Source organism: Plectropomus leopardus, chromosome 17 (assembly GCF_026936395.1).
Source record: "Plectropomus leopardus strain MGB_pleo_1.0 chromosome 17, ASM2693639v1, whole genome shotgun sequence".
Classification (NCBI taxonomy): domain Eukaryota; kingdom Metazoa; phylum Chordata; class Actinopteri; order Perciformes; family Serranidae; genus Plectropomus; species Plectropomus leopardus.
Genome location: NC_142192.1, coordinates 3,661,026 through 3,684,059, shown reverse-complemented (window position 1 = coordinate 3,684,059; position 23,034 = coordinate 3,661,026). Strand labels below are relative to the sequence as shown.

The 23,034-nt window shown below is 39.9% G+C and overlaps 1 protein-coding gene across 3 annotated transcripts in view; it reads left to right on the top strand.

Moving 5' to 3' along the window:
* Positions 1-23,034, top strand: part of nrsn1l (neurensin 1-like) — a 190,382-nt gene that overhangs the window by 26,134 nt on the left and 141,214 nt on the right. For all 3 annotated transcript variants that reach the window (XM_088090302.1, XM_088090304.1, XM_042506830.2), the window contains exon 2: positions 20,486-20,669. The gene's annotated coding sequence lies outside the window, so the exon portion shown is untranslated. The remainder of the gene's footprint in view (positions 1-20,485; positions 20,670-23,034) is intronic.

The following is a 23,034-nucleotide window of genomic DNA, read 5'->3' as shown; positions in this document are numbered from 1 at the left end:
CGCAGTAATAACTGGGTCATTTCCACTGTGGGAAACAGAAAGGAGCCCATACACAACCCATCCATTTTCCCTCCTCCTGTATTTGTTCCTGTCCTCCGTCGCTCCCACTGTCTGCTTCCTCTCTCCCTCCTTTTTCTGGGATCCTGGGGAAAGTCCCAGTCGCTCTCCCTCTCTCTTTCTTTCTCCTTGCATTCCTGTACAGAGTGGAAAGCAAGGGCCCCTTCACACTGCAGGAATTCTGCTGTGTTTGTGTGTCAAACTGTGTGTGAGTGTAAGAAAACGCCTGTCCGTTTCTAATTGCAACCCGAGTGTTGAAAGTGGTCTGTGAGAGCTGTGTCACTAAATATAACAATAGACAGTAAAAGGCAGGAAGCTGCAAATATGTTGGGGTTTTGCATTGTGTGTGTGTGCGTGAGCTTGTGTGTGTTGTGCTCAATTGCTTCTACAGCTGCAAGCCCCCTTACAGGCCCAGTGTAATCAGTACACTTCAGCTGCACAGTTCTCCCACTCAGTGGACTTAAGCCATTATGCTACTTTCCTTACTGATGTCTCAATTTAGAGTTGAAGGAGGACACTGGAATACTGTAGTTTCACATGATGTTTAATACACATATATTACAGATAACATTTATTCTTTATGGAGTAATTGACTGTGGAAAGCACTCAGTGTGAAATGATTTCAAATAAACATTCTTTGAATTCTAAAAATGTACACACAAAGGTTGTACAGACAGTCCATGTAGTAGCTGTGATTAGTAGTATGTATCATGAAAGTAAATGTAACAGTCCAGCAGTAGTATTAGTAGTATAAGTTGGAGTCAAAGAAGGGTAATATACTGGGAGCTTTTAAAACAGTGTGCAGATCTTCTGTTTGATAATTGCCATATTCATTCCCAGGTTGTCAAATACCAGCACATAGGCCACTTTTAGACAAAAACAGCCCTGCTAAAAATGGAAAAGTTTTTCCTTTAAAAAAAGAATTCAACATTCATACGATAACACTGTAGAAATAATCCTCGTGTACACGGATCCACAAAAACAACTGAAAACGCTGTAGTATGCATGCCAGGCAAGTAGTTGGCGGTACAACTTTGTCACACCATAGAAGAACACCACACATATGCACAAAGTGCAGCTGTGAGGTCACTGTTCTCACAGGATCTGCGCATTGGCAGTTTACAGGGCGACAGAAGGGGTTGCATTTTGAAAAGTTTGTGTTTTCAGGCCCCCAAAACGCTGTTGTTGTGTGAACGAAAGGCTAAACCACAACAAAAGTTTAACATTTCATGCAAGAACTGTTGCTGTGTAAATGGCCCCTTAATCACTCCCCTTGGCATGTGATAACAACACCAAAGGCACCCTTAAGCATCTTTATGAGACACACCAGGCTTTCAACTAACTCCAGTGTAAACCCATCCATGGCAATATTTGACTCTGAGAGGAACTTGTTGTATAAAGAGCTGGAAAGTCTGCAGAGGGTGTGAGAGACGGGAGGTGGATGGGACAAACATAACAGGACATCAACTCAAGAGATGGCTATTCAAATTCTCATGTAAAACCAAAAAGTCAATGTTGTTTTAACATAACGTACCATAATTTATGTCACTCATGTTACATATTTACATCATGTTATGTTACTTAACAAACATACTAATTTTAACCCAGAAGATAGTCTTTTTTTCTAAACCTATTAAGTAAGTATTTTTGTTGCCTAAACCCAAGTGCAACAGTTAAAACATTAACTTAGTGTTACAATATGTTTCCGTTTTGTGTAACATTGAGACTCAAAAGGGTGCCCTGTGCATCGCTTTGAGATGCGCATGGACATGACAAATCGTTTGTATTTTATGACCTCTAAGTGAGAATGGGTTGCAAGTGTAGTAGTAGTCATAGTAGTAGTATTTTATTTTAGCCAGAGCTAGTGGTATTAATTTTTGATAGTAGTTATTAGAGTGTAGTTAGTATTAGTCAGAACAGAAGTAGTAGCACTAGTGCTTATTGTAATACTAATAGTACTATGAGTACTATGAGTACATTAGTACTAATAGTTGGACTGGTAAAATATGTAGTTCTTGTATTACAACTACTAAAGCTACTAGCAATAGTAATAGTATTTGCACAGACAGTAGTAGTAGTAGCAGCAGCAGCAGTAATACATGTGGCCGTAGAAGCATTTGTAATGGCAGTTATTATAGCAGTGGTTATTACTACTACAATGGCAGTAGTAATACAAGTAGAGGTAATAGTAGTTGCAAAGGCAATGGTAGTAGTAGCAGTACTAGCCATGAGAGAAGTATTACTAGCAGGTAGTATAGTTATAATGGCAGTACTGCAAAAATAGCACTGGTGGTGAAAATAAGTAGTGGATGTAGTATATATAATAAAGGTCTTAGTTATTGCAGTATTAGTAGCTGTTACAGTAGTAGCAGAAGTGGTAGCAGTAACTGAAAAAATATGAATATGTAGGCCCATAGTAGTAGTATTAGTAGTAGAAGCAGCTGTAATATTCGTAGAGTAGAGAGGTAGGGTATTAGTAATAAGCAGCCTGTTACATTAGTTTTCAGTAGGCAGTAGTAGCCTCCAGGTTTTTTCACCTCTCCTGAAATGAAATTCACGGAAAACATTGAATAATGTAGAATGATTTGTAAAAGTATTGAGTATTGGCAGCTTCAGATCCCAAACCATGAGTATCAGCCTTCAAAGAGTGTGTATCCTGTGAGCTGGAGTCTCAGTGAATCAGTGTCCAGGCTAAGCCTGAGTTCCTGTTTTCACTCCAGCACGGCATTAACTGCACTGTATTTCTTTTTTGTTTTCATTAGAGGGTTAGACAGCAGCGCCCCAGAGATTCCTCCATTTCTTCTACTTTGCTCACTTCTGCCTATGCTTCAGTGATTGATATTAAATCTGTTCTGTTTGATCAATAATTAAAGGTGCAGTGCCTAGTGTTCCCAGACTAGACTGAGTGTTATGAATTATAGATTGTTATTCCTGCTGGTCTGATCAAAGAATAACAACAACAGCCCTTCGCCGGGTTGGAGCACTACCAGTGCTGATGCTCTCTACTGACTGGATAACACAGGATGATTATTTAATCTTTTTAATACTGATACTTGATCAGGGTTTTTGCTGCTTGGTGTAATGGTCCAAGTTTCTATTCAGGAAGAGAGAGAACCTAGAAAGAAGAAGAGAGAGGAGATGCGTTAAAACGAAGGTCTTTGGCCAGATGGATTCGAACCCTGCCATGTTAATGCCAACATTGACCAGCATGTGCAAAAGACAAGCTTGTTTTAATTATGCCTCAGCACAACAAATTGACTACTGTCACGCTAGGACAAGGTACTTCTGTACACTGTCAGTGATCAAAGTCAGAGCACACACAGGAAGACAAATGAACACATGCTCATGGGCTTCTCTTCTTCTCTTGTTTGAATGAGAGCTCAGTTGTGCCTCCTATAGTTACACCAGTTATTCATCAGTTTAGATTTTCAGACATGAAAGTTTAGCAGTTTGAATTTTTTTGACATGCACTTCATTGCTAGCTTAGTTAAAGTTTGATGAGAACATACTCTTATTTGTTATTTATGAAGCTACAACAGCAGCTAGTTAGCTTAGCTTAACACAGAGACTGGAGTTAATCTTCTAGCATGTTTGCCAGCTGACCTGTGCTGTGTGAGCTGTTATGTCAATGCACTCGCCAGAAGAAAATGTAAGTGTTGTATATTTCTGCAAACCACAGATACATTACATTTGTCCAGAATAATGCGCCAGATGTGTTGGAACTTTTCATTTATTTATGTTTCAATAATGCTTTGGTTAATGTGTGGTTAGGTTAAGGCTCTCTTGGTTATAATAAGGAAAGGATCATGTTTGGGCTAACAAAAATGGCCAGAAAAGCTGTGACAAATGTAACGTATAACTCAAACCCTGTAGATAATGATGAAATATATAGAGGGGAGATGGATGGGTCAAACAAACCCCGGACTTTCAACCCAGGATTCCACTGTTCGTTTCCCATGAGTTGAGCCAAACTGTGATTTTTTTTTTTTCAAAATTCTAACTACATGCTTTCATAGCACAAGGAAATAAACGTAAATACGAGGAATTTAACCAACATTGTAAGTTTGTTTTGAAAAAGACCATATGCAACTAATGAGCTGTCTCCAGAGAGACATGCATCCACACATACATACATACATATAACATACATTTGACTGACAATTTTGTGATTACACACCTGAAATACAGAGACTGGAACGTCAGCCCAGTAGATGTAGAAGGATTCTTAAAATGTTGTTGGTCTTTTTTGCATTGTCAAAGAGAAAGAAACTTGGCAGGTTAACAAACAGCTTTAATGGGTTTACCCCTTTGCTCTGCAGAGTTTTGTCAATTTTCCAAGGACACTTGTGTGATGTGCATATTTCCCCTCTTCTACAGTACAAGAAGACAGCACACTGCCTGTCAAACCACAATGTGCCGTTCTTGCACTTTTTGTAAAAACAGATGAGATTTAACATGTTAACTTTTATTCACTGGAAAGAGCACGGCTTGATGTTTCAGTCTAAGCTAACCAACTGCTGGTTTCATTCTTCAAGAAATACTTTGCCAGTTTCCAGCTTTTTATCAAAAGGCAAGGCAGCTTTATTTGTATAGCACATTTCATACAAGAGGGCAATTCAAAGTGCTTTATAAAGTAATAAAATATGGAACATACTGAGGATAGAGACTCAAATAAAAAAATAAAGAAAAAATATAGAAAAGGTAAAATGATTTGCTGAATGATTTACTTAAAAACAAAATTGATAATAAAGATAAAAAATAGCTAAAGTGCAGAAGAGAGGTGCAGAGATAAAAAGGTTGTTTGAAATGAATTGAAATCAAGTTTAGAAGAGTTTGCAGTTTGCATTACTGTTTGGAGTGGGCCAGTGGTTCCCAACTGGTCCAGCCACTGGGCCCAGATTTTTCCTTAGTCAGTAGTTCAAGGTCAGCACTTAAGAAAAAATACCACATATTCAGTTTTATTTGACAAAATGTAAATAACGTGTAGGCTTAAAAAGCAATGAAATAAAACATATTGCAAGAATAAAGTGCAATTGTTTTAAATAAGGGGTGTTTTCTAGGATTATTAAAAAAAATACAGATTTTTTATTTTTTTAATTTTTTTGTTGATTTAAAAAAAAAAAAAAACAACATGCCAAATCGCAGGCCTGCTAAAATAAAAATCACCAAAATGACACCAGTTATCACAGCCAGAAACTTTTAAAACAGAAATTATCGTTGGATTTGCACATTTCCGACGGTCCTTGAACACATCGTGTGGAAAAAAAACACACATGCATCTTCCCTAAGTCACTCATGGAGGCTCACGTAAAAATATTTGTAGCTTCTGGGAGGGTTAAAAAAAAATCTTGTCTTGCATCATCTGGGAGGTTAATCCAGGTTTGTGCTGCATGTTAACAAAACACTGCTTCACCATGCGGGTATGATGTGTAAATGAACTGAGGTAAACTTACCTCCATCTAAGCAGTGCCTCGATCTCTCTCCCCGTTTAACTGTAATACGAGATTGTTACTTGCTGGCCATCACTGTTTTCTTCATAGGGAGCATTTTTTTGGTTTGGTGTACCACAGTGCATTCTGGTAGTTGTAGGTTTTCTATTTCTTGAGCTAAAGTGTCTTTTTTTCTCCATTTTCTTTGGTCATGTAGCACCAATTTCAAAAGTATTTGCGTCTTTCTACTCCATAGACAGCCTAGTTTTGTTAAAAGGCCATCTTTACAGCAGTAAAATACTTCTTTAACAGACAGATACGAGAGTGGCATCAGTCCTCATCTTACTCTTGGTAGGAAAGCGATTTAGCATATTTCCCAAAATGTCAAAGTCTTCTTTTAAGTTTCACTGCAGGGAGTGTAAAGTGAGCTTGTTTGATCTCGACGTCATTTCCCTCCACAGCTCAGGGACCACATATCAAAACTTGCGAATAAGCAGAAGGGGGAAAACAGGCCATGGCAGCCTCCATGTCTCCATGTGACACTATTGTTTGACACTTGAGCATTGTGTGTGTGTGTGTGTGTGTGTGTGTGTGTGTGTGTGTGTGTGTGTGCAAAGCCCAGACAGAAGCAGTCAAAACAGGAAAAACCCACAAAACAGCTGCCCCTGTCTGTCAGCCTGCGCTCACCTCTGGCTAAGGTTGAGCGCAGGAGTGTGTGTATGCAATTACAGTGTGTGTGTGTGTGTGTGTGTGTGTGCGTGTGTATGTGTCTGTGTGTGTGTGTGTGTTTGTGTGTGTGCATGCGTACATGCAGCATTAACACCTGGCAGCCTCTGTCTTGTCCAGTCATTAATAGAGAGGCTGAATGGGCCAAAGCTGCCTGTAGAGAGAGGAACATTGTTTCAGAGACAATAATAGATCATTACACTGTGGGAAACTGGAATGTCTTTTCAGGGTCTATTCATTCATACAGGAATTGGAGAAATATACAGAAATCCACACACACACATCCAGCAATTACATGTTTCCTTTGTTCACACACTGTAACAGAAATGAGTTCATTAGATAATAGGCATGTAGAGCAATGGGACGTATTGCTACCTAATATGGCTAATTTAATAAGTTGATTCTGGATTGGGGCCTTGTGTATTTATATCCACACTGTCTTTTGGCACATTTTCACATGGCAGCTCTCCAGATCTGATGCCTCGTTTTCAACTTTTGCCAAAACCTCTAAACCACCGTCCTCCATTCTAATTCTAATATTCAGTCCCTCTCTCCTCACATACGTGCACACACAGCCCCATGCTGAGCCTGGCTGTGGTAATTATATACAGTCTGTCTAACTGTCAGACATCAACTGGTACCAGACACCAGACTCCAGCCTCATTGGCTAATCCTCCAGACGCTGCTTCGCATTCCGATTGGCTGTTGCCTCCTCCGCTGCTCTGACTCTGACCCAGTAAACTCGTGTATGAACCAAATCCCCATATTTCCATTGGCTGTCTCTGAGACACATGACTGGTGCTCACAGACGCTCTGTGGCTCAGCTGCTCCCAGAGGAGGATACAGTTATCCTCCTTACAGAGAAAAACAACACCATTCATCACCTCCTTCTCTCTCTTGCCGTCTCTCCTCATCTGTCTCTCTCCCTGTGTTTAGGTTGTTGTGCTGTGTTGTTATGTTTCTGTCTTTGGCCCTCTGAAGGTTCTGTAGCCAGTCCAAGTCTTCAGTTTGCCCGGGTCAAACTGAATTACCTCCTGTCAGACTACTCAACAGCTGAAGTTGATTCTATCAGATCCAGGCTGGAAAGAAATAATCCCACAGGACGTAATTTATCTAGATTGGTCCCCTTATACAGTCTCATTTTTTGACTGGGAAGCCTAATTATTTTTACATCCATTTCCTCCCACATTAGACTCTCACTCCCCCGTCATGCCAATGACCAGTGAGCAGGATAGGCCCAGTCATGGAGCCATGAATGTTTATCCAGCTCACTCATCTGGCTCTTAATGCTCAGCACCAGTTTGATGAGCCAGGATGGGTTTTACACAACATGTTTGTGATGTCATTTCCTGTTGCTGACGGTAGCTTACAAACACTCTGCTGGTCCCAGAGGCTCCAAACCAGGAAGAATGTTTGAATTCTTCCTTTACTTTTACCTTCTTTTACCTTCTTTTCGTTCTCTCGTGGTAGTGTGCTACATGAATGTGTATGGGGTCATATAGCAGTTATAATGGCTGACTTGTCATCAAAAGTCCCAGATTTTTAACCCCGAAACTGGGGTGGAAAACTGCAAATGATGTACTCCACATATACAGGTAACATATAGGCAACTTTGAACAAGGAACTTAAATGCAAACACAGAAAGAAGGAGTTATCATTGGGTGTCCCCTCTCTAAATCTGGACATTTTTGCGGGCCTGTGAATGCAGCACATGCAGAACTCCTGCAGAGTTTTTTTTTTTACTTGGCAGCAGTTTACAGTCATGCAGTGGATAATTAGTCAATTCAGTCAGAGCTGATCAGATTGATGGATGAGTGGAGCAGCTGCTACAGAAGCAAGTGAATACAAACTTTTTGACCGAGTGCAGTTATTGATTAAATTTCACTTTCACTGCACCTGGCGTTCTGCAGCTCTGTCTGTGCCCTGAGTAGGTTCTGCACTTCAAGAGTGTGGTGCAGTGGATATGTGAACGGTATATATCAGTCCGGCCCGTTGGCTGGAGTTTTCACATTATCTTATCTGGCCCCCATTCACAAAAGTTTGGACATCCTTGGTGAATACATGCCAAAAGCAATCTTAATGATCTGTCCAGCTCTAAAGAGAGAAAATCGGCTGGCAGATGTTTTAAACATGGCGCCCGCCACAAATAAATTAATGTAAAGGAAACCTTGGGTATCTTAACCTTCATATGTTCCTGACCTATCAGTGGGAAATATGGGATTTGATGGCATTTGTACGGTTGTACAACCGTGTACGGTTCTACCCACTCAGCACCGAGATGGGGAGTTCATAGCCTACATAGCCTACCACAAGCTCTCTTAGGTTATTCTGTCTGTTAACAAATAAACTCAGAAAATGGCATGAAAGCACACATTCTTACACCTATTTTTAAACATTATTCAAACTGAAAAATGCACTCGCATATGTCCTGAATTCACATTCCTCTCTCTCACCAAACCAAGACAATATTTTAGATGTCTAACAATATTAGAAATTGACGTTGTTTGGACGTTAGCATTATGACATTTTGCTGACTTTGGGTTTTGTCGTCGATACCTTATGTATACATGTAATTTTTCTACATAAAGATGACATTGGCATGAGATGCTTGGAAGATGTTGGATTTAGGTTCCCTAAAAACCAAACTTTAAATCAGTAAAATATCATCATCTGTAGTCAGCAATCTCCGTCAAATTGACATTGGCATTAGACTTTGTCCTGACACAGAATCTTGATCACCCGATGTCACACCTAAATTCCACCAAATATGGTCTAGAAACGATGGTGGCTAGCTGGGCAATCACAAATTCTAGTTTGGCTGAAATACATTAATTCACTGTGTTGGATATGAAAATATTCTATTTTTTTCCTCTGCCTCTCCCCGCCATTGCTGGCTGGCTGTTTACCATCCTGTAACATTATCCCCACCACTCACAGTTGCAGTGTTTATCAGCTCAGCTGTGTGTTTCACTAATAAAGTATGACCTCTGGTGGCCGTGCTGTGCACTACATACAATACATCCTTAATATAGCATCTCCGTTTCACTTCAATATAAAGAGGAGCCGTCCGTCTGTATTTCTAATGACAAGATTTCTAATACCCCGTAAACTTTAATACCATGATACCGCCCAAGCCTTATGTAGGCCTATATATACAGTATGAATACCTCCAATATGTACTGTGTATTACCTTCTTCCAGGCAAAGATGCCAGTGTACACTGTAATGTATGAGGGTCAATTGACTTTACGTCACCCTCATATCCTCGCCAACGATCAGAGGATATTTCATCAGCAAGTCCTATTCACACATACAAAGCGCAAAGCATCATGGTACGCAGAGCTTTAACACACACAGAAGATCACAGATAGAAAGCCATTCAGCATTCTGTATCGGCGTGTTCACATGTTTGGTCAGGCTTTGTGTTTGCTCATATGAAGTGTCACTGTATACGGGTCTATGTACACACTCTCAATTATCTCTTCTCAATAAGCCCTGACTGGATCTGTGGAGCCAGCAGACCGGTGGTGTGTGTAATCCACAGCGCCTGGGCATTAAGGCTGGTCAGTCATGCTTGTGCACACATTTGGTAGCATGGCTAATGGTCCGATCAAAGTTTTTTTTTTCCCAAGTAAATTTATATAATGGAGGCTCCTTGTGCGTGCATGTTCTTTTTTTAGCAGTGCGTTGTTTCACACTTGCACACTCGGCAGATTCCTGGTGCATTTTAGTGCCAGCCACTGAGCAGCTCACACGCTAAAATTGGGGGTTAAATGCCTTGCTCAAAGACACACTAACAAGTGGCTGGTGAGAGGATGGAGCAGGGTTCCTGGTGAACTTCCCTCTCTGAAAAGATGTTTCCAGCTGGTCTTAGATTTGAACTGACAGCTGATCAGGCTCAAAACGGCTTGAAACAAATACCAGTCTTATAGTTTAACTAAAATAACAATTCACTTTTCCAAAAAAACATCATTGCTATATCCTCTGTGCTTGTTTTGTCTTCATTTGTTTAGTCAGAACTGTAATTACCAAAACGAAGTCTATATTTTAGTTATTTTTTATAAATAAGGGTGTGTGATTTTTTTTTAGTACCTACTGAAGATTTTTGGTACTTCAATTTAATTGGTACAGTATTTGTATTTTGGCATGTCGGGTCAACTTTAACAGCACACACAGTTATTTAGCTGTGGGTGATGTTATTAGCTTTTAGCCTCATCTTATTTGAACACGTCTCACAGTACTACTCTGTGACTCCATGTTGGCGTGCTCCATGCTGTGATATGAATCAGGGAATAACATATAATGCACTCTGGTTGCAGGACTAAACACTGGTTTTATTGGGGGGTTTAATTATAACAGAATTAACATACAAATAAGATAAGATAATAAGTCCTGGCAGTAAATGTGGTATACCATAAAATGAAATGGCAAACCAAAAACAAGACATACAAACCAAACCAAAACAAATTACAGCAGAGGTGAAAAGCAGTTGTTGTTACAGTAGTTACAATGTGAAGAAGATTACATGGGCTTAAACATTTAATATTCTTATTTCTAGTTGCCCCTATCCCACTCCTGTCCTTGGTTTTATTGGTCTTTAACATCTGTGTAGGTTCTCAGTCATCCAGGCCATGGTAATCCAAGGTATCTTTTAAAGTGACAACTAGACTTGTTGTCAAGCCCTCCAACACCTTAAACAAAACAGAAACTTGTTCATCCCAAATACCGGATCCCAAGGCACAAACAGAGTAATGTGGTCCATGCCATAAAATGCAATGAAGAATGCAAGGATCTGTACATTGGAGAAACCAAACTACCCCTCCATAAATGCATGGCATAGCACAGGAGAGCCAAATCTTCAGGTCAGGACTCAGCAGTCCCCTTGTATCTTAAGGATACTGGACACTCATTTGAAGACAGCAAAGTCTGCATACTGGCCAAAGAAGAGGGTTGGTTTCAACATGGAGTTAAAGAAGCCATCTATGTCAAGCTAGAAAAACCATCTCTGAACAGAGGAGGTGGTCTGAAATAGGCCAGAAATACATTTCATCTGCCATCAACAACCCTGCACTCCAGAAAACAATCACCAAAGCCGACTAAGAAAACAACACCCCCCCGTCATTCATCCTAAGACTTACCACTGACCCCCTGCCACCCATCTCTCCATAATTCAGAAGTCTCCTCCTCACCACTGCTACATGTAAACACCATACATTACACACATAACATAGATAGACATGCATGCACATGCACACACACACACACACACACACACACACACACACACACACAAATTAAAAACAAAACATCATACCACACTCCACCCCTGTACATCGGTCATTTACCATCACCACATCTGTACCCTTAAAGTTAAAGTGTGTATGATTTTGCGGGAATTTAGTGTATGTTTATGTAGCGATGAGGATTGCAGATTGCAACCAGCTGAAACTTCTCCCAGTTTTATGTTTGTTTTATATCTTGTTTTATTTATCTAGCAATTAAACATTTTAATTGTATGCCCTCCATGTCAATTTTGTCCTGTGGCATTAAAAATGGTGCCATTTTTTTCCAAGGTCTTGTATCGAAGTTAGAAATTTCAGTATCATGGCAAGACTTCCATCTTCCAAACGACCTTACTGCTTTGTGCATGCACAACATTTACGATAATGAATTCAGGGATATGATTGGTTGTTTGATTTCAGATAAGTAGGTGGTGACAACATGACTACGGTTGTAATTATTGATTTGTTTTTGGGTAACACTCAGTGTCAGCGACATAGGCTGCCATGGAAACCATCCGTGTGGATGCTAGTTCTACAGATAGATCAAAAATGGTTTTATTCTCTTTTCAAAAATATGCATCATATACTTTTAACTTTACTTAAACTAAATGTGAGGAGAATTCAAATTCAAGTTTCAGATGTTCCAGATGTATCCCTGTTAGTTAAATAGCTCCAGAATGAAAGCTTTTTCAGAAGAGATGATGAAATTGTTTCACAAGATGGCTAAACTATCCTTTATCTTACTTCCTGATTTGAAAAACACTCAAACACAAACACAAATTGGAGCTCTCTACATCACAACAATGATATGAAAAGGCAAGGACAGTTCACCGTGCCTGTCTCAAGATTTGTGTGAGAACTCAAGTCTCCTGAACATCCTGGAGAAAATCCTATAACTCTAACAATGTGAACCCGATTTCATGCTTTCATTCTTTACACCCAAATAAGCTGAGAACTCCTTGAGGTATATGAGTCACGTACATAACTGTGGCAGCGTGTCACCACCCATATTGTGCAGTCCTCCTCTTGGCCAATCAGCAACCAATATGTCACCTTTAGCTGACCTGTAATTGTATGGGGCCCTTTTAAACCAATTAGTATGAAGAGGAAAAATCTGCTGTGCTGAAAACCATCATGGTCCAAGGTTCAGATATTTTTTGGATAAATGGATGATGACAGATGAAAAAGCAAATAAAGGGAAAAGACAAATCTGTAGAAATGATTGACTGTCATGCCCTCACATAATTTGTCAGGAAGACTATCACGGTTTTGTTTATCAGTGCGGGTATTTTCCAAATTGAATCAGCGGGGGGAATTTCTAAGCTTATCAGCGGTGTAACTTTACGGAGAAAGGAGTCATTTCTATCTGAAGGATGCATTAACAGATCTAGAATGCTTTAAAAATACAGTAAAATTGTTTAAAATTTGGAGTTGCTGATCTTCAACCAGTGATCCAGTCAAAGAAAAGGTGAATTCATAGTAAATATGTTTGGACATACACATGTTGTTTATTGAGAGGGGAGTTTATGAGGAAGTGCTGTTTAGAAGTCTGTGTTATTTGAGGTCATGGACAAGCTTGAGTCATATTGGCTGTCAGAGGAGGAAGAGCAGCCACAGTCAGTGAGTTAGTTAACCATTTATTGGAATAAATTGGAATAATTTTTTTCCCCCAAATCTGTTTATTGAATTTTTCAAACAAGACAGTTAAGGACAGTAAAAAAAGAAAGTAATAATGAGTCAGACTAAAGGAGATTTAACAAAAGTATCTGTCACAAGTGAAAGGAGAGGCAATACGAAACCAAGACAGGACTAAGACAAGACAAATACTACAACTCAAATCAGTACCCAGACAAAAACAAAAACTTAAACTTAAAAATCAGTTAAGATAAGTGGCCTAAGTAAAACTGCAGCAACAACAACAACAAAATACAAACAAACAAACAAAAAAAAAACATTAAAACTTAAAATAATTTGTTGGTTGTCATATCTGTCATATCACAATTTAATGTCTCTTAAATACATGGTCAATCATTCTAGGATATCTGGAAAGTCCAGCTCTTGTACGTGTTTGAAAAATCATGTAAAACTTCCTCAGCGAACCCTTCATTATGCACCTGATTCTTTCTAGCATGGCAAAATTAAGGTCATCCCTTATTCAAAGGGTGTGTGAAGGGGTTTTCGGAGACTTTCACTTAAGTAATATCAGGCGCCTGGCTGGCAGCATGACAAAGGCTGTAAAGTTTGCTTCGATGGGGAAGAGTGGCACTGTGGGTGGGGTTACACCGAATAGTGCAATCATAGCATCAGGCTCTACAGATCTCCCAGTAACCCTCGAAAATGATCCAAAGGTTTCTCTCCAGTAGGTTTCTAATGCAGGACAAGACCAGAACATGTGTACATGGCTAATATTGTTTAAGGAAACTGGTTGCAGGGTGTGAATTTGAGCATATATATATGACATCATTCCTTTCAGGGCAGGTGTTGGTTTGAGGAATGTGTCCAGAGGTGAATCAGTGGGTAAATTAGGAAACTGAGGGAACCTACTGCTGACAAAACGACGGACCTGAAGATATCTAAAGAAATGTTGCTTAGGTAGGGAAAATTTTTCAGATACTTGTTGAAAAGATGGAAATGTATAATTAAAATATAGGTCTTTGATTGATTTAATGCCTAGGGTGGACCAAATTGTAAATGCACCGTCTATCAAGGATGGAGGAAAGACATGGTTTGCAGTTATTGTGGCTAATGTAGAATATGACTGAAGACCAAAATGATGTCTGAACTGACTCCAGATTCTTAATGATGTTTTGACAATTACATTTTTTGTGAAGTCTGAACAGGAACTCTTAATGGGGGTATGAACTAATGCTGGAAGTGAGACTTGACCACAGGAGCTATTTAAGCCAGATAGGAGGGGTGGGGGCTGTATCACACTGTAGCCAGAATTGCATTATTCTAAGATTGGCGGCCCAATAAAATTTGGTAGAGCCATTCCCCCCAGCACCTTTGGCCTCTGTAAAAATTGTTTTAATATTGTTAGAAGTTTTTTATTCCAAATAAATTCTAAAATAATGGTATCAATTCTACTGAAAAAAAAATTGAGTGGAAAAAATAGGTATACATTGAAATAAATATAAGAATTTGGGAAGAGTGTTCATCTTAATGGAAATGATTCGGGCGACTTAAGATAGATTCAGTACCAACCGTCGGCCAAAGTCTTCCTGGACACCAATCAGAAGGGGAGCAAAATTAGCTTTATATAGGTCTCTAAATTTGTCAGTTACCTGAACTCCTAGATAAGCGAAGCATGGCTTTGAAATCTTAAATGGCAGGCTGTGTAGTGGGTACTCATAATCAGCCTTATTTAATGGAAATAATTCATTTTTATTTAAATTTTATAACCGGATATAGCACCAAATGAGTCAAAAATGGTAAGAGTGGGGGGGGGGATAGACACTGAAAAATTGGAAATATAAAGGAGAAGATCATCAGCATTTGGTGGGACTCTGTTCCAGTCCATTCCTGAAGACACCTGTAATACGGGGGTCACAACGAAGCGCGATAGAAAGGGGTTCAATGGCTATAGCAAATAAAAGAGAACTCAAGGGACAACTCTGCCGGGTGGAGCGATGGAGAGGGAAGTATACTGACTGGGTGTTATTAGTCTTATTACTCCAAGGTGTAGAAAAGATACTTCCACTCCACCCAGTCAAAAGCCTTCTCTGCGTCTAAGGATATCACATCTTCTGGTACAGAGGTTGTGGGGGGATAGTAGACTATATTAAAAAGACATCTTAAGTTAAAAAAAAGAATGCCTATTCTTAATAAGTCCGGTTTGGTCAGGAAAGATGATGGTTGGTAACACATTTTCTAAGCGCAGTGCGAGCATTTTGGACAGCAGCTTGAAATCCACATTTAACAAGCTGATTGGTTGGTAAGAGGAGCAGGCAAGGGGATCTTAATTCTTTTTCAATATAAGGGAAATAAGAGCTTGATTGAGCGTGGGGGGGGGGGCTATGAGATTTAAATGATTGAGTAGTTCAACAACATGGTCTGCCATCAGTGTGTTAAATTGTAGGAGGAGGTGTTCCTTATACACATCTGGGGTTGGTGAGGTGGCATATATACTGTCTAGTTGGACAATACGGTCGGAGCCTCCACTGCATGCTGGAGTGGTTCGATTGAGTTCCTTAATTCTTGTCTCACAGATGATATTTCAGAGCGCAGGCTCGTGGACAGGGTGTCAGTTTTCCCAAATATATCGTTCATAAGGGAGTCCATCATTGACTGCAGCAGCGTAGCATCAAGGGCGCTAGTAGCGTTAGCGTCCTCTGTTACCTGTGTGATTTTCTCAGGGTGTTACGGTGCTTTGGGGCCTCCTCCTAACAGCCTCTTGTTTTGGACAAGAATTAGACATTGTGGTCGATTAAGAACCAGAGTGAGTAAGCCAGAAGGTTCTGAAGTTCTTTATAAAATGTTATAGACTATTACTAAACAAAGCTGTACAATAAATAAGTGTATTTGAATTACATTCTCTTGGAGCAGTTTAGGGAAGCGTCTACTCTCCTCTGTGCTCCATAGCGCCCCTCCCCTAATTGGACTTTCTTAATTGAATTTTTCCTGTTTGTGCTTTGTAATACATTTATGGTTTTAATATGTACTCCCAACACATATACATTTACATATACATGTGACCCACTAGGTATGCTGCATCTGACCTTCTCAGACTGCGTGTCAATTTATGGCTGTTAGCTGCATTGCGTCTTTTCAAAATACACTTTCGTTTTCACAGAAAATGTACAGTTTCTGCTTGTCATGTATAGTCTTTTTCAAAATAAACTTGCGTTGGTAAAACACCTCATATTTACGTTTTTATCCTTGTGCAACACAAGAACATGATTAAGTTCGACAACAGAAGCATGTGGTTAGGTTTAGGCAAGGAGAGGTATCTAGCTTAGGTTTAGAAAAGTACCGCAATCGACATCTACATTATCGTTATTTCAAAAACATCTGAAAAGCACTCTTGCAAAGACTCATAGCACTTCACTGATTCATTTTTTGTCTTTTGTATGTTTTTATCAACTTTGTATTACTGCTTAGTCTTGAAAATTTGATTGATTATGCACTCTTTGTTTTTATCTTTTTGTTTTTGTTTTTATGTATTATTATTGTTATTGAATGAAAGCAATATCTCCATAAGCGATTTTTGGCTTCGAACTTCTTCTGCAGTGGTTAAACTTTTAAATTTTCGTTTTTTGTCTTTTCTATACAGACGTGCAATGTTAAGTTTTGTAAGTTAGGTTTAGGAAAAGAAATGTGGTTGGGTGTGGTCACATTACAAACTTAATATGAAGTTACATACTTAAAAAATCTTATGTGGGTTAAATAAAGAATGTAAACTTACATAGGTTTATGTTGAAAAGCACATGGTTGTGTTAAGACAACAAAAGCAGGTGGTTAGGTTTAAATGTTTTGGCTAAACATTCATATGACGAGCGGCCAGTGGACTCCCTGGTGAAAGTCCAGGGTTTGTTGGGCCCATACACCTCCCCCTCCTCTTGCAACACAGGGGCTTTCCAACCTCTTTGTCTCTCTAAACATGATTACTGGCAGTGTTCCAAACTGATGCCCTGTCCTACTGCAACATGTGCCATTCAACCTCATTGTAGACTGATGCCCACTGCCGGCACATTAAACCACTAATCTGTGGTGTCACTCTAATATCTGACGTTTTCGTGGGTCCATGAGTGCAGCACAGCAGTTGGAGTTCTTTTTATCTCCTTCGCAGCTGAAGGTCACTTGTGGAGTGGATAACTGATCTGTTGATAAGTTCACAGCTGATCAGATCGATGGATGAGAGGAGGTATTTGCAGATATTTTAAAGCAGCTGTTACTCTCCAAATTTCACCATAGGATAGAAAAACTCACATCAGCTCTCCTCATGGTCAGTGCCTTAACAAAATTCAAGACTATTCTTTACTTTGATCCTATTCCAAAGTGGTTATTTCCCTGTAAGTTTGCATATTATGCAGTATTATAAGGGCACTCATGTCCTGACCTTTGCCCTTTTGCACTTTTTGTTTACTTGTAACTTCTCCTGAAATGGGAGCTTATTCTACAGCTGTGCACATTTTATGTCCCACCGGATAAGAGCAAGAGCTAAATACCTAAATATGAACGGAAACGAATAAATGAAAAACAGAAAATCCCTGAATGCTTTCCATTGGTCTGATCTGTAACATAAGCTGTTTTGAGATACTTCTTGCTCAAAGCTGAGGCGCACATCCACAACTCCTTGCTGACACCTTGGGGTTAATCTCAGAGACGATTTAGACTCACACACATACACACACATGCACAGAATGAGAGTTTAGTGCAGATTAGGCTATTAGATGAGCATCAGCACTATTCTGAAGCTGATTCAGGACTTTTTCCAGACTAAAGAAGGAAAATGGGCTAATCTCCTGCCCGCACACCTACAATATGTCTGTCAGATGAGGATTTACACCTACAGGGCTGTCTGGGCATATGCTCTGTAAGGAAAGGACCATGTGCACTGAAAGGACTTTGGTTGTGTGTGTGTTGGTCAGCTTGAGGGTGTGACTGCCAGCATTTTGCTGGAAGCATGACCGCTTCTTTACCAGCAACTGGGCTGATGATTAAGTGACACATGGTCTCATTAACTTCCCTCCATTGTCCATCCAGTAAAATGAACCACAAGCAGAGAGCAGGAAGACACAGGAGGGGGATTTATTGACAATGATTATGCCTGTGTGTGTGTGTGTGTGTGTGTGTGTGTGTGTGTGTGTGTGTGTGTGCGTGTGTGTGTGTCTGCTTCTTTATTTTCCTTTTCTTTCCGTCCTCTTTTTTCCTCTTCTTTCATTTCCTCTTTTCTGTAATTTTACCGCTTCCCTTCTGCTTTAAGCCTTCTCTTCACTTATTTTCCACTCTCCTCTCCTCTACTCTCACTTAATTTCAGTTTCCTTCCTTTCCAGTAAGCTATCCCATGTTCTTTTCTTTTCTTTTATTTTCCTTATCATCTCCCCCTTTTTGCCACTTTTTTCTTTCCTCACCTCTTCCTACTTCCTCCTCAAACCTTCTTTACTCCATTGTCCATTCTTTTCTCTTTTTCCCCTCCCTGTCCTCTTCTTTCCTCTCAGATGCTCGTGTCCTTCTTTTTCCAATTAACTCTTCCTTTCTTTCCTTTCCTCTCTCCTGTCCATTAATTCCCTGTCATCTTGTCTCCCTCACCATCATTCCTCTCCTTATCTCCTTTCATTTTCTGCCTTCCCTGTCCTATGCATCCTAACTTTCTCCTCTTTTCTCTCTTCCCCGTTTATTTACTCTCTTTTGCTCCTTCCCTCTCCTCTCCCATAATCACCTTTCCACACCCTCCATTCCCCTCTTCACTTTTCCCCCCAATGTATTGTCTCCATTACTTCTCTTTCCTTACTTTTCTGTGCTTTCCTTTTATTTCCTTTCCTTTTCTTTATTTCATCTTATCCTCTTTCCTTTACTTCCCCTTTTCTTCTCCCCCACAGTCCCCTCTTCTTACTTCCTTTCCACTCATCTGTCCTCCTCTCCTTTCCAATCACTAGGTTTCCCATGGTCATGGGAAAAAAGTCAGAACATTTTTTTTCTTCCTCTCCTCTCCTCTCCTCTCCTCTCCTCTCCTCTCCTCTCTTCTCTTCCCTCCTTCCTGTAATAGCTCAAGGAGGCATGCCTGAGTCGCAGCCACCCTCATTAACCTTATCATTAAGCTGACCCCCAGCTGGACTGCCCTGCCCTCACACCGCTGTGGCTTTGAGGAGCTGTGTCAATACATACACACTTGGCCATTAAACTGGAAAAGCGGGAGCTGGGAGGGAGCTGGGAGGGGTGGAGGCAGAGCCGGTGGATGCACAGTAAATTTATATAAGCGCTGAGGCAGCGAGGGAGGAGAGTGTGAGAGAGGAATGAATGATACATCCAGGTTGATCTGAACTTTCCATGTACTCCATTCCTTTTGATGTGCCTTGAGTGTGTGCGTTCTCAAAGCCCGTGGTGATTAGCCTGTCTATGTCTCGGCGATATGAATAAGACCCCAGGGGAGTAAAGATGTCTAGACTTATTCAGAGAGGAAGGTTTATTATCTGCTGTACAGCAACTATGAAGAGGCTCATATTCACTTTGCAATCCAACTGCTGCAGTGGCCTTACGCAACAGTCCAATAGCACGAGTCAAATCCCAATCAAGTCATCAGGCAGCAGAGTGAATGAGGGCATAGAGAGTGAATAGAGAGATAATGTTTCTGTATATAGCCTACACATTATCCATTTACCATTTCTATGTGAATACACCTTTAGTTCCAAAGCTGTGCAGCTCATTTGAAGCAGAAAAGTGATTAATTTCTAGATATTACTGGAATTTCTATGAACAAAGGAGAAGCATGCATGTTTTATTATATTAAAATAAATGCCATTTCTTCATATTGATACAAATAGATTCCTTTACAAACTGAACAGATGTTTGATTTCAAACAGAATTGCCAGATAGCTTTCAGTTGCAGATGGTGGAAAAACTAAAAGGCTCATCTGAAAATACATGTTTATCTTCTTCAGTAGAATGACGTTGACCAAAGGAGCAATGACAAACTTTTTTTCACATAAAAAAAAATGTAGTCTTCTCTTTTGCATTTGCAAATAACGTTAAATACCTTTTTCCTTTTTGGATTTGCAAATAACGCTGAATACAAAGCACAGCTGAGTTGCAGGTATGTGGTCATAAAGTGATCACCAAAGTTAGCATATTTTATCATGAGGAGGACATGAATGTGTACACCAAAGTTTATGGCAATTCTACCAGTGGTTAAAAAGACATTCTGCTCTGTAAATATTCTGTTTACTTAATTAATGTAGTATCTTTGCAGCTCCTCTGAATCTCTTCAGTTTTTGTGTCTTTCTGTTACCATTTTGAGTGGTCATTAAGTGTTACTTTGTGTGACATTTTGTAGATGAAGGCCAGGCCCTGCTGACACCAGTCCGTGAGGCCTGTTCAACCATCCATCCATGGACAATACGGTTGGTGGTTGTAGTGTGCCATCTAGGTCCATTATTGTGGAGAGAAGACCGACAACTCATCGGCCAACATCTGGCATCTCACACCAAAACAATCAAGACTGATAAACGGTACTACAGGTAAGAGGAAAAATATGTATGTTGGGTTTGGGGTAAACTTTCCCTTAAAGATACATTAGCAACACCAGAATTATCCCCTGGGGACAATGACAACATGTAGAAAGTTTCATGGCGATCCTTTAAATGGGATGAGATCTTTTACTGGGTGAGATCTATGTGGTGCTGCTGGAGAAAAAGTCAGGGGTTCGTCCTCTGGGGCCATGAATATCTTCCAAGTTTCCAGTATCCAATAGTTGATGAGATATTTCGGCCTGGGCCAAAGTGGTGGTCTTACTGACCAACAAGGCCCTCTTCAGAGCCATGACTTGTTGAAAAACATCAGGAGTTCGCAAGATCTCTATTTTATATATATGATTATAGAAGAAGGTAGAAGGTAGATTTATTGGTCATTTTTGAAACCAAGTTTAAAAAAATACCATGGTATTCCACCTTCAGTGGAAGGACTGCATGGCTGGACCTGAATACCTTATCTAATGCCTCTTGTTAAAAGTCAAATATGCCAAAGACTGTTTTTGCCAGCCTCTGAAAAGTAAGGCCTGCTCGTTTCTTTTTGCACTCAGCAGCGATATGTTACATAACAAAACAACACTTCCACTACTAGTCTAACTGCTATGTATTAGGGCAATGGTGGTAATAAGGGGCTGTGATTACGCGTTTGTTTTTCCTCATACTCGCAGCGAGCGGCTATTTAAAGAAGTGTTGCTTTCATTGTAATCATATCCAAGAGATCTCACTGTGCTTCACACATTGTCATGGTGATGAGAGAGGGGGTGGGGGTGGGGGGGGCACTGAATCACACCACTTCCTCATCTCCAACAAGGTGAGAACTTGTCGTCATTGAGCTAAAACACTCAATGAGTAAGAGGCAAATGATTTGGTGGATTTCTGAATGACCACTCTGGCCCTTACATTACCTTCCGTCTTTGATTCTTGGTGTATTTCCTGTCTTTTCCTCCTGCCTGCTCAGATCTTTTAAAGTCAGGTCTGAATGATTGAACTGAGGGCCGAATATCAGTGTAACATGTATGTAATGTAGATGAACATGTAAATGAATCCATAATGTATTCAGATTGGCTCTTTGTCTTGGTGTTTGGAGCTCCTATAGGTGATTCTTGCCCGGGGCATAACAATCATTCAGCGTGTTAATGGGTCGCACACTGAGCTCGTTAGCTATGCACAGCCCTCATTAACATACAAATTCAATTAACTTTCTCTGCACAAAAAAAGAAGGAAAGAAAACAAATCTTTTGTGTGATGCCTACTCTTCCTGCATTTTATCTTCATCTTAGTCACAGTGAGTGGAGGAGAATGCCAATGTTGCAGTGACTTTCTCTGGTTTGATGAATGCTTTATGGCAATGAAACTCAACTTACGGTCTACGGGCCAAATATGGCCCTCGATAGGGTGAAGAGTGGCCCCCCAACTATTTTCTAATTCACAATAGAAATCAACACTGCTAAATATTTTGTACCTTAAGTATACATAAGTTGCCAGAGTGCATAAAACAACATCAAAATAGAGCTTGCTTTAAAAAAAACTGCCAGTGGAGGATCCCCCACACCCCTGACAAAGATTATAGCCAAGCCCCTAATGTCCTAAATCCTATAAGCGTCCTTAAATTCTAGAAACGCCTCAAAATCTTAGAAACTTCTTAACATGCTACAAATATGCTAAAATCTGAGAAACGTGCTGAAATCAGAGAAGCATACTAAAATCCCCAAAACGTGCTTTTATCCAAGAATTGACTTAAAATCCATGAAATGTCCTTAAATCCTAGAAACATCTTAAAATCCCAGAAACGCCCTAAAATCCTAGAACCTTCTTAACAAGCGACAAACTTGCTAAATCTGAGAAATGTCCTTAAAACCTAGAAACTCCCTAGAGTCCTAGAAATGTTCTACAATCCTAGAAATGTCCTAAAGTCCTAGAATTTTCCTTAAATTGTAGAAAGGTCCTAAAACATCCTAGAAACTTGGTATAATCCCAGAAATTTCCAGAAATCCTAGAAATGCCCTAAAATTCAAGAAATGTGCTAAAATCTGAGAAATATCCTAAAATCCTATAAAACGTGTTATATCCCAAGAAACATCCTAAAACCTCACAAATGTGCTGTAAACTGAAAAATTCTAGAAACCTTCTTAAATCCAAGAAATGTGCTAAAATCCTAGAAATATCCTAAAATGTCCTAAAATTCAAAAAACATGTATTGGTCATTTTGCAAAATTCACCCCTATGCAAAGCAATTAGAGTATTCCTGCTTTATAGATTTTTTGCAAGGTGATGCAGTTCAGAGGCAGACATCCTTGCGCGAAATGAATGTTTTGCCCTCACGCTGTATGAAGGAGACTGTCAGGTATTTGTCCTC